Source organism: Ammodytes marinus, assembly GCF_949987685.1.
Source record: "Ammodytes marinus genome assembly, chromosome: 20".
NCBI lineage: Eukaryota > Metazoa > Chordata > Actinopteri > Uranoscopiformes > Ammodytidae > Ammodytes > Ammodytes marinus.
Window position 1 is genome coordinate 21,038,332 of NC_137224.1, and position 12,030 is coordinate 21,050,361.

General features: G+C 41.2%; 1 protein-coding gene across 1 annotated transcript in view; it reads right to left on the bottom strand.

The window, feature by feature from the left end:
• ca10a (carbonic anhydrase Xa) overlaps window positions 1–12,030 on the bottom strand; it is a gene marked incomplete at its 3' end in the record, with an annotated part of 242,118 nt that overhangs the window by 229,498 nt on the left and 590 nt on the right. The window lies entirely within an intron of this gene.

A 12,030-nucleotide genomic window follows, 5' to 3' on the forward strand; every position in this document is an offset into this window, starting at 1 on the left:
TTCGGGATGGGATTTAAAAGGATTCCAATTTAACAAGACTGTATTCAGACACAATACAACCACTTTATTTCCCCAGTTGTAGAATTTAGGGGCCAATAAAAATGGCTTTCACAACTCAAACTGTTAGTGTGAGAGCAATGTGCCCACTGGGGGTTTGAGGGAGTGATGGCAGGCACCCCCTCAGCAACACGGTTTGTGTGGCTCGCTTGGCATACGGGCCGGCTTGTGGAGACATGTGTTATTGTCACAAATAACACCAAAATGTCCCTACCCTGGGATTTCATCATTAATTTAAAATGTTTAAGCTTCCCTGGGGCCACGTTTGCCCACTGAAGGTAACATGTGATTATCTGCGGTAGCCACAGTTGCTCACAAAATTGGGTAAGGGGGGGGAGCGGAGATGCTAATGTACCCGGGTCCCTGGCAGGAATCAGGTGTTGATATTACTTTTGCCTCGAAGCCAATACTACTTGGCTTGCTTGCAACAATTTCCAAGTGAGTTTGGGACTTCATTACCGCCTTTGCAATTTCAGTGCGTCTTCTAGGAGGTATTCAATATTACATTTGATAAACTTTCAACAATTCCCATCATTCATGATCTGTACAGAGGAAATGCACAAATTGGTTAGCAGAAGGAAAAGGCAGACGAGTTAAACCCCTGAAAACACTCCTAAACACATCGTTAACAGGTTTTTAAAGTTGGCACCGGAGAGAAACGGACTGCCAGCTGACATTAAGGACTGCTCTATACTGAACACTGCTGTAGCATTGTAGCTGACAACACGGAGGCCGTGTCCGGACTGCCATACTAGCGTCCTACATCCTACATACTCACCATCTATTTACTGCATACTCTCTACTCAAAGATCGATTGTGTATGCGAGCTGCGTCGAAACGTTTTCAGTTGAAGTATACTCAAGCAATGAAGAATTTCTTCTTCTTCTTATAAGATTCAGGCAGTTTAGACACTGTTATGCTTATAACCGCCCTCTACAGGTTAGATATTGAACTAGATTTTTACAGTCCTGTGTTCATCATCTGTGTTTTAGACCTCTTGTTTTATAATTATGTTTTGAGGCGGAGGATCCCTCCGACGCTCTCTGTCCGGCTCATCAGCACTCAGCTGTCTGTGAGTTGAGCTGGACGAGCCACGGTGTGTGGAACAGCGATCTGTTCTAATCTCTCTCCACTATCAGACTCACTTCACTCATTTCACTTAGTGACTCTAATGTTGTTAGGTATTTATCTTCATCTCTTATCTATTGTAAGAGTTTATGAATGACTGCACGTACAGTTGTCAGATCGCGGAACCCCAAACAATGTTGTTGCCTAGCAACTTGCTCGAAAATATTTCATTTTCCTGGGCGGGTAGAATTGACCCAGTGCATTGTGGGGCGGTTGAGTAGGAAAAGTATACAATCGATTCATACCCAAAATCTTCCCGGAAGTTAGTACTCATCCGGGAATTTCTCACATACCCAAACTTGCATACCCAACCGTCACATACTCAAATTGAAGTCAAAATGAGTATGAGTAGGACGTTAGTATGGCAGTCCGGACACGGCCAAAGGCCTACTTAGCATGCCAGGGGTAGATTCTTAACTTGTATGAACAAAGGATAACATTTGTGTGCTCAGCAAAACAGCAGGAAAAGTGAAACCGACGCAGAGGACGGTGTATTGTGCTTTAGAAGGGGAGGAAGATAAATCAGCATTAGGAACATAGTCACTATTTAAGAGGAATAGATGCATTAAGCTTTCCTCTAGGGACCACGTAAAGCATTTTCCTTTGTATTTTCTTTAACACAACTTGAGGAACATGTACTAGTGTAGTCATTTAATGAGTCAAATGCCTATTGTGTGGTTTATGTGAAAGGAAAATAATGAGGGCACAAATAATTGGTTGATATTTTGAACCTATAATATTATTGATTAGCACACTTTTTTTTCTTGTCAAAGTCCTTGGTCAAGACTGACAAGTACCAAGCGACTAACTTTTGAGTATCAGGTCCTAAACAAATCACTCTCATCGTCATCCGCTTATCCAGGGTCGGGTTGCAGGGGCAGTAGTTCCATAAGGGGACCCCTATACTTCCCTCTCTGGGGCTACATTAACCAGCTCTGACTGGGAAATCCAGGAACGAAAATCGACCAGTAGATCTAAAGCTTATCCCAAGCCCAAACAAATCATATTGACCTGTTCACTAAAATTAATGACAGTTGTGCAACTTCAATCGTCAAAGTTGGAATTTTTGGCATCTCTGGTCATTTTGTACGTAACGTAACAAACGTGTAATTTTCATTCTGTAATTAATATTTTGATGAATACCAGGAAAATTCCGCATGCAAACAAAATGATGTCATGATCATGGTTCTCTCCTGCAACTGGTTTCAATGAGTGATGTCAGATTGGTTCAAAGTTGAAACAAACTAGACAGCGGGAATTATACCTTTAAATATTTAGTCTTGAGGAAAATATAAAGTATGAACAAGTTCAATCCAAGCCTAGACATTGAGTTCTGCTACTATCACAATTAATTTCAAAAACTGAATTTCAAGAGGCCATTTTTGATTTTTTTAGTAGTCAAGTATCAAGTACAGATTATTGAATTTGACAATATCAAGAGAGCAATACTGTTTCCATTGCTATATGTTTAACAGAACTAGACCTTCTTTAAAATTGGGAAGCACATGCCAACATTATGAATAGGCTGCCAGAATTGTTCAATAATGGTTTGGTCTGTAATATTTCATTAAAAAAATCCGAATACTGCCGAATACATTACCCGTGTCTTGTCTGATTCTGCCCAGTTAAAAACCCAGAGATATATTCTGTCTACAGCCATAGAAAACTGGCATATTCTCATGAGGCTGTCACTAGAGAATATTTGGCATTTTGCCTAAACAATTAATGGATCATCAAAACACTTGGCAGTCCAAGTCTCACGGTTTTACAGACTTATTGCAAGTGAAATTGTAAATATTTTAGTCTCTCAAACTACCTGTAAATGTGTGACTCTAGATAGCAGTCCCCTCACTCGTCCGTCCCAACATCAACGCATGAATGCATCACGGTCTGAGCAAGATAAGGCCTCATTTAGCGTCACCTCTGTCTCAACTTCAGCCAGTATTTAGTTTCCATATGTCTGTTTCCTGTTTTTTCCACACTAACTCATGTCATTCCAGACCCTGCCACTCCCTCCTGCTCTGCACTAGCTGCTAATTGCGTTCACCTGGCCTGCCCCATACTCACCTGCTCCTCATCTTCTAATCAGCTCCTTAGTACATATACCAGTTCATTTCCCTCAGTTCCTGGCCAGATTGTTTAGTGTCTTCACCCAACTTTCCGGCGTTCTGAAATTATTCCTGCATCCGGATCAAGCCTGCCTGTTCGTGTGTTGACCCACCTTTCCTTTTTGCCTGCTACTGGTATTGTTAGCTACGCCAATTTGTCCACCTGGTTAGAATCTGAACTGTTTCCTGTGTCTTGCGATTGGGTTCTTGTCTGTCTTTTCCGGAAACCTGACAACCTCAGACTTACGAATGGGATAAAAAACAATAAAACAAACACTGGGAATCATTTTTACCTGCTCCAGCATTGAAGCCAGGTAAAGATTCCGCTCTATGTTCGTTCACGGGCAGAGACCCGCCTCTTTGTAGCTGAAACAGTATCTGAAACAATGTCTTAACAACAAAAAAGTGGCATTCCTACAGGGAGACAAGAACAGAGTGAAAGAGTGTAACAGTTAATTGAGAAGGAAGACCAGGCTGGCCAAACTCCACTATCAGAACAAAGTGGAGGAAAAATTCACCACTGGCAATGCAAGGGAGGCATGGCAGGGACTTAACACCATGATGGGCGGAGCTCAGAAACCAGCCCTCATCCAATGCTCTGACCCCGCCATCTTTGCTGAGCAGCTCAACACCTACTCCAGCAGGTTCAACATGCCACACCCCCAGAAAGACTGGACCCTCACCAGCGATTCATCACTCACAGTGGATAAAAGGAAGGTCACATCCATGCTGGGCTGCATCAACCCTCACAAAGCTTCTGGCCCGGACAGGCTCAGGGGCAAGGTGCTGAGGGAATGCTAATCTCAGCCGGGGTTATGTAATCACTCAGCTATTCCAGCATCTCCTGGACTCCAGCTGTGTCCCATAGATGTGGAAGGAGTCCACGCTTATACTGGTGCCGAAGAGAGCCAACGCTAGGGAGATGAAGGACTTCAGACCGGTGGCACTCACATCCATTCTCTCTAATGCCTCGTTTCCACCGAGTAGAGCGGGTCGGGTCGGAGCGGCTCAGAGCGGGACAGCTCACTTTTAAGAATCTTGGTGGTGTTTCCACCGCCGACCCTACCCTTACTGGTAGGGCGGGGTTTAGGCTGGACTGCGATAGCCGCCGCCAGAATATGGGTCAAACTATCGGGCTGTGGAACAACTGTGGTCAAGCCAGCGGTCTCTCATTTTTGCTTGGTCAAACCAGCCGCTTCTTTATCTATTTCCCCCCGTGTTGTTGTGAGGGTAAACGCACAGAAACGGCTCGGTGCAACTGATAGAGACAGAGAGCGAACATCACTGCCTGCAGCAGCTACGTGACATTCATTTAATAAAGAGGAAAAACACCACACAATAAACAGTGCTGCGCCCACATTTTCGCCAGAACACAAGATTCTATTCACTACAAGTCAACCCATCACTCATCCTGTGGATAAAAGACTTCCTGCAGGACCGGTCCCAGCACGTGGTGGTAAATGGCTTTAAATCCAAGAACATGATTTTAAACACCGGTGTCCCCCAGGGTTGTGTTTTATCACCGATTTTATTTTCCATCTACACAAACAACATAACAAACAACAACAGTGACATTTCCCTTTTTAAGTATGCAGATGACATGGCCCTGGTGGCCGAGATCAAGGATCACTCCTCTCTGGCTGCCTACGATCAGCAGGTCAACACCCTGATGCTGTGGATCAAAGAGAGCTCTTTGGAGCTCAACATCTCCAAGACCAAGGAGCTGTATTGTGGGGGGAAGCAAACATCTTCCCCCCCAACCTCTCTTTGAACCTCTGAGGCTTTAGGCTTGGCAGACAGTTGAGCAGGTAGAGGCCTTTAGATACCTGGGCACACATATCGTCCTGTCCTTTTCCCAGCACACAGACTCTGTGTCAAATTCAATTATCAGTACTCCACAGCCAGGCAGTTAAAAGGAAAGCCCACCTCATTACACAGGGTCCCACCCACCCCCTGCACAAGTCCTTCCAACTTCTGCCATCAGGCCGCCGGTATCGAGTACCCCTATCTAAGAAAAACATACACAAAAATTCATTCATACCCATTGCCATAAACAGCTTAAACAAACGATGAACAATGGACAAATGAACCTTGAAGCACTGTCACTGTACACATATCCACAGCTTTTATCTTGTTTATTTTTTACAGTTTTTAATATTTATACTTGTTTTAAGATCTATACACACTGTGTGTGCTCTCAGAAATCAATGTTGTATGAATGCCTATCAGTACATTGTCCTGTTTGTATGTCGAGCCACGTCAAAGATGATTTTCTGTTACGACAGACAATAACGTTTTTTGAATCTGAATATGAAGAAAGGGTTTACGCCAATTACTGCGCAGCGGAGTGACTCAGAGACTCGTGTCATGATCCACATACACTATATAGGTTATTGCTGTTAGAATATAAAGTGATGTAACACATTGAACAAATTGTATTGCTTACTTCTGCATTAATGTTGAAATATATGATTTTTATATGATGGAGAACAAATACAAAATTCATCATTTGAAAGACTAAGATTTTGTCTCAACATTAGGATGTCCCAATTCTTGTGGTTAGAAGCAGCATGCTTAAAAATACCCAGATGCCTATCCGTTTGGAATATTGAGTGTTGAAATCAGCATGCTATTTGGGCAATTCTGACCCACAATCCAGTGCACACCGGAAGTGACGTCACATCGTCGGAGCCACGGTATGAAAACAACCAGCGATGCAACGGATCTATAAGCAAAGAGGCAAGATGAAGGCGCAATGTTATGATGAAATAAATAGATAAAAGTATGTCCCAATTGTACGCCTACTACTGCATGCTAAGTTAGCTAACTAAATTATTCTTTATTTGCAGCAGTAGTATGTAGAAAGGAACAATGTCGGGCACAGAGAGACACATTTAGATTACTTGAACATGCATGTCTAAACATATCCTTCAAATTGTATTTAGCTGAAAGACGAGATATGCAGAAAAAAAAAGCTTAACATCATGAATCAATTATACATTTTTCCATTTGTTCTTAGAGTGGCATTAAATCAATCTAGGAGAGAAAGAGAGAGAGAGAGAGAGACACTCCCTTTATACCAATCGGTCACAGTGTGGAGATGGGAGGATCTCTGTCGAGGCAAAGCAGAGGAGTAAGAGAAAAAGCTATTCGTGTCTGGACAGATGGAGAACAGCAGACAAAAAACCGTTAAACTGGCAACTAATGTCAAATCCCGTTTAGAACTGGCCTTTTTTTTTAGCAAACAAATGCCTCAGGAAGTAAAACATACTGGAAAAGAAGAGAGGTGAATATCCCTCCATCGTGTGTGTGTGTGTGTGTGCTCTAATGCTTAACACAGCACTATGACAACCTATTCTAGCCCTGGCCCTTTTGACATCAAATAAATAAACGGCGTAAAAGCACACCAACAAACAACAAAAAGTCTTTATAGATCTCGCCACAACTGTGAGTCACACACAAAAATCAATATTCTTTCTATTTTTCCTCTCTGGAATATCTGAAACAGCCACTCTATTCAGAGGATCTGGTCAGTCTGAATTTCTTATCTTTGATTTGGTCTTTAGAGCACCCACTCAAAGGCAGTCTGATTGGTTTAATAATGTGAGACCGTTTGCCAATACTCAGCATAACCACCCTGCGTTCCAAATCACATACTTTTTCCTTCAACTACACAACATACTAAAGTACAGAAGAATTTTAGGGCCACAGGAGGGGGTAAAAAAATCAGATAAGGAAGATTTTTTTTTTTTCATTTTGTCAAGAAATGTCAGGAATAAAGACGATTACTCCAAAATGCTATTGGAGTTAGTGGGGCATTTATGTATTTGTAGCATACTACAATTGACCTGCATGTATTGGGACATCCTAAATCTTTTTCTGGCATACTGAATAGAATGAAAGTATGGGGATTGGAACGCAGGGAGATATACCGTCCCCAAAAAACACTCAAAGAACCAAGGATCTACTCTACACCATTTTTGGGGTTGAGAGTTTATCAATATATAATGCCGATTTTTGTTAATTGATCTTTGAAATACAAAAAACATCAATTGATTTGGTTCTTCTGAGTACACTATGTAAAAACATGGCTACATTACTATCTAGAGTAAGACAAAGAAAAGCAACTAGACCCCAGAGCCTGATCACCAAAAAGGTTCAACTGTGTGTCAATTGGTTTGATGGAGTAAATACTGTAATTAAATGCCATGGGTCATAGATGACCAAACCTGTAATTTAAGCCCATCTTCTTGTTGCAATGTTTCATAATCATTGTGTGGTAGTTAGGGCTGTCCCCGACTAAGAAATTACATACTCAAATCTAATTGGTTAGTCTTGCCGACAGTCGAAAAAACTAAAACATTTCTGCTCATTGAAACATATTCTCATTTGCGAAACTACCATGGTGATTTATGCGAATGTTTGCGAATTATGCGCGATCGCACAAAATACTACGGTGTAACGTGGTATAAACAACCGCTACCCTTAGTGTGGCGCATCTCTAAGGGGCAAAACTGCAACTATAATGTCATAAAAGAACAGTGTAAGAGGACATATATGTGTAGTGAGTGATGAGGTATGAGGTTAGGAGGTGGGCAAAGAAGAAAATAGGCCAGGCAACTGCACAGAAGATGAACGGTGAGTAGATGGGTGTGGCAGTCAGGTGAATGGGGAAAGGAGAAAAACCCTGTGTTCAAATCCCCATACTTCTATAATATTTAGTATTCCAGAAAAAAATATTTAGGATGTCCCAATACATGCATGTCAAATACAGTATGCCAACAATACCAGGATGCCCTAATACATCCAATGTTGGAATCCAGCATGCTTTAGTATAGTAAAAATAAATGGTATGTGAGTCAGACCCTGCATTCCAAATCAAATACTTTTTCTTTTTACTACACTACATACTAAAGTACAGAAGAGTTTTAGGGCCACAGTAGAGAAAAAAAATCATATAAGGAAGATTTTTTTCATTATGTTGAGAAATGTCAAGAATAAAGACGAATACTCCAAAATGCTATTGGAGTTAGTGGGGCATTTATGTATTTTTAGTAATAAGGTTTGCATACAGTACAAAAGGGATTCATAGCATATAGTGGATGCATGGAACAGCTAGACAAAGGGTTCTACAATAATCTTAAATGTTGGTGCTTGCACACACTGCACTGCAAGGAGGTTTAATGTAGGAAAAATCATCAGCATGCATACAGCATCCAACATGGCTTTTGGATTGTATTTAAAAATCCTAAAGGAAAAAAAGCTTAATATGTACCCTAAAATCCTGTTGCTCATATTTACTGGCAATAGTATTAGTGAGATGAAACATATGCTAAGGCTCGGCTCAGTACAATGATCAAATAATAATAATGACCCAGATCAAACACACATTATACAGAATATATATAGATATATGCAGAGGAGGAGGTTCCACTTCAAACACTCTATATGTAGCATGTGTAAGATCAAAAGACCATTGTCAAATAACCATGAAACCCTGGTTTATAATTAGTAATCCATAATGAAATGACATATTCAAGATGATTACTTCCCCCCATATCTCATACAGTATGCCTGGAGCGTTGTTAGAACAAGGACATATTTCCTGGTAAACCCCAGTGCTTCCTCTTACCCTAGAAAAAGCAACATTAACTCAAATGACAAACTGTAAGAAAACAAGGGAATATTACAATTACAATCTATGCTCAGGTATATTTTGACAAAATAAGGCGAGGGAAATGAGGATGAAGACAAAATTGGGCACGAGGCCTGAGAGTTGATCCTCCAGATGAGATTGACCCTACATTAACATCAGTCTAGCGGGGCTGCCCCCTACTAGAGCTGTTTTAGTTTACAGCCAGGGCAAACAATTAAAGGAAATGGTATAAAATTCCCAAACCACAGGCCCATACCAACTGAACTCTGGCCTTATGAACAAACAGATCTACAGGTATGTCTCCACAACAATACAATGGAGGTGCACCTGGCTCCAAACATTGAACAAAAATGGCCTTCAAAAAACTCAGCAGCAACTTATGCGTTTAGAAATACTGTTATAGCAGCACCCATTAGTCCCGTTTCTGAGCATTGTGTGTTCAGTCATTGTGTTACTTAAGCCCTGGTAGTCATTTAAGGGTGCTTTCACACTAGAGACAAGGTATGGTTTCCAAATCAATGATAAAGGAGCCACACATTTACCTTTCTAAAAACGTGTTGTGCAATAGATGACGGAAGTGTACTCTTCTTCTTTTGCGATCATTGGCGGATCACAAACCAACTCTGTGCATACCTAGGTGTTTAGGAATGGAACAGCATGTCAAAGCTGGCCTGCTTTTAACAAGCAAGCCATATGACAGTTTATACTGTCTATTTTGTCTTTACAGCTTCTCTATTCTGCCCACAAAGTGCTCTAAAAGCTACAGTCAGCTCTACGTTTTATCTTGTTCTTAGTCACTTTAGGTAGTTGGAGCAAAGTACACCACAAACCTTCTTTTAATGGAGACGATTTGCCAAAATGTCAACAAGTACAGACATTAAAAGATGGCTCACAATGTATTGCTCACCCGAGTCAGACTTTAAAAAGCCGAGTTTTAGAATTATGACAATACCCAGAGGGTGCTGTCAGTGTGCCCACAGAGTCAGTGTGTGCTGTTCACTGGAGCCAGGCCAAGCTTCGCCTCTTGATTACAATCACACATTAAGACTTCTTGGCACTGAGGAGACTTCCATGTCCATTATCCAGGTTTTAACTGTTCCAAGATAATAGCCCGCCTTGGAAGTCTGATTTAGCTTTATTAGCATTCCAGTAGATTTATGTTCATTAACCTGACATCAGGCTTAAAGTACATGATAACAAATCAACTGATGACAAATGATCTTTGTCCCATTCAAAATAAAAGGAAACTGATGAAAATGCTGACAACTTTGGAGTCCCCAAGCATCAACCATGGGAAGTTGAACCATCAAAGTTTTCAATTGAGTTTTTCAATAGGTCTAGCTTTTGACTGTCAGCACTCAGCTTTTATATATTAGTAGTCCAGAAAGTGCTCACTAATATGACTGAAGGTGTATACATCTACACAGCCTTTTGTATAGAGCCAAAAGGCAGTAACTACTTTGCTCAAAATTGAGTTAAGACTGGAATCAGGAATTTTGATGATGGGTTTTCCATATAAAAGCTGCTATACTAGTTTATTTAGAATAATTGTTATTAAAAAATAATGGTCAAATTGAAGTAGCAGGAGCACATATCCTGATTTGTAGTCCTCAGTATGCTTCCAAACACTGGATCCTACCCTTCCCATAATGCAACTCACTACCATATTTTCTTCATTTCTTCTTCATCTTAACTCCACACATCCCTAAACTCCACACCTCCAGTGATGTAGGCATTTAAACAAAAAACAATGGCAGACCTCTTAACTTAAGAGACCATTTAACTGGCTGAGAAGTAGGCTCCTCCCACTGTTGAGTATATTGACCCCTGTGTGTACATGTGAAAGGTAAAGTCAGATCTGCTGTGTGTAAAGAGTCTCACCCCACTTTATCTGCCTGTATGCCGGTCTTGTACCATGCCTCATTGTGTCACCTTGCCCTTTATGTCAAAACGTGACACTCATTGGTTTAAATACAATCCACTTAGCTTCTAGGTCAGTGTAATTTTTTAAACTGCATTTTCAATGGCGTAAATCAATAACATGTTTGATATATAACAAGGGAAGCTGGTTCTGAGGGTCGTTCACGGGAAACAGCAGTTGAAAGGGAAGGTGTGGTGTATAGTTGAATGCATAAAAGCTGCTATACCCCATCTTCCATATAGACTTGGATGCGGCATCACAACCGCCAAGCATTGTAGTCCTATTAAGTTATGAACTGGCAAAATAAATAATAATCGACATGTTCTTTGTTTGCTGACCTTAAATAAAACATTCTGAAAAAGACAATCCAGTACAAACTGTTCGGGAGCTCAGGAGAGCCTGGGGTGCGTAATGCGTAAAACTACTGTGGATGACGCACCAGTGTATTTATCTCGCATAAATATATCTCTCTACCGCTCTCTCTCTCTCTCTCCTTTTTTCAAAATGTATTTTTTTATTGATTACATTTTTATTAATATCAATCAACATTAATTCACATACTGGATCTGCAACTTTGATTCAAAATAGAGTTTATCCTGTTTCTGGCGCGCCGCTGTGAACAGCATGGACTAAGTCACTAATCTCTGCCTTGATTTAATAGAAGAAAAAAAACGTGGACACAATTGCACAATTTATGGTGCAAAGAGGTGGAATTGTGATGTTTTGGCCAGATGTTTTCATGAAAAGTTTAAAAAAAACAAGACTGTGTATTTGGGTTAAAATACACCATCTGCTCCCGTACGGTGTAAAAAAAATCCGTCAATTCCAAAGTCCGCTGAAATACAGCAAAGTAAGGGGCGTACATTGCTCCATTGATAAGGGTTGTTGGCTCAGGCGCATCTGTCTGTCCAGCACACACACACACACACACACACACACACACACACACACACACACACACACACACACACACACACACACACACACACACACACACAGCTGTTAGGACACAGCATCCTACAGCGCCTCATCCATCCGCGTATCTTCTCCACGCAGAGAGGACCGTGCGCTCAGCCCGGCGGTGCGAACCACTGCTTTATTTCATTATAACTCTGACTGGGTAGTTTTTGGTGCCAATAGACTTCGCAGTTGTGCAGAGG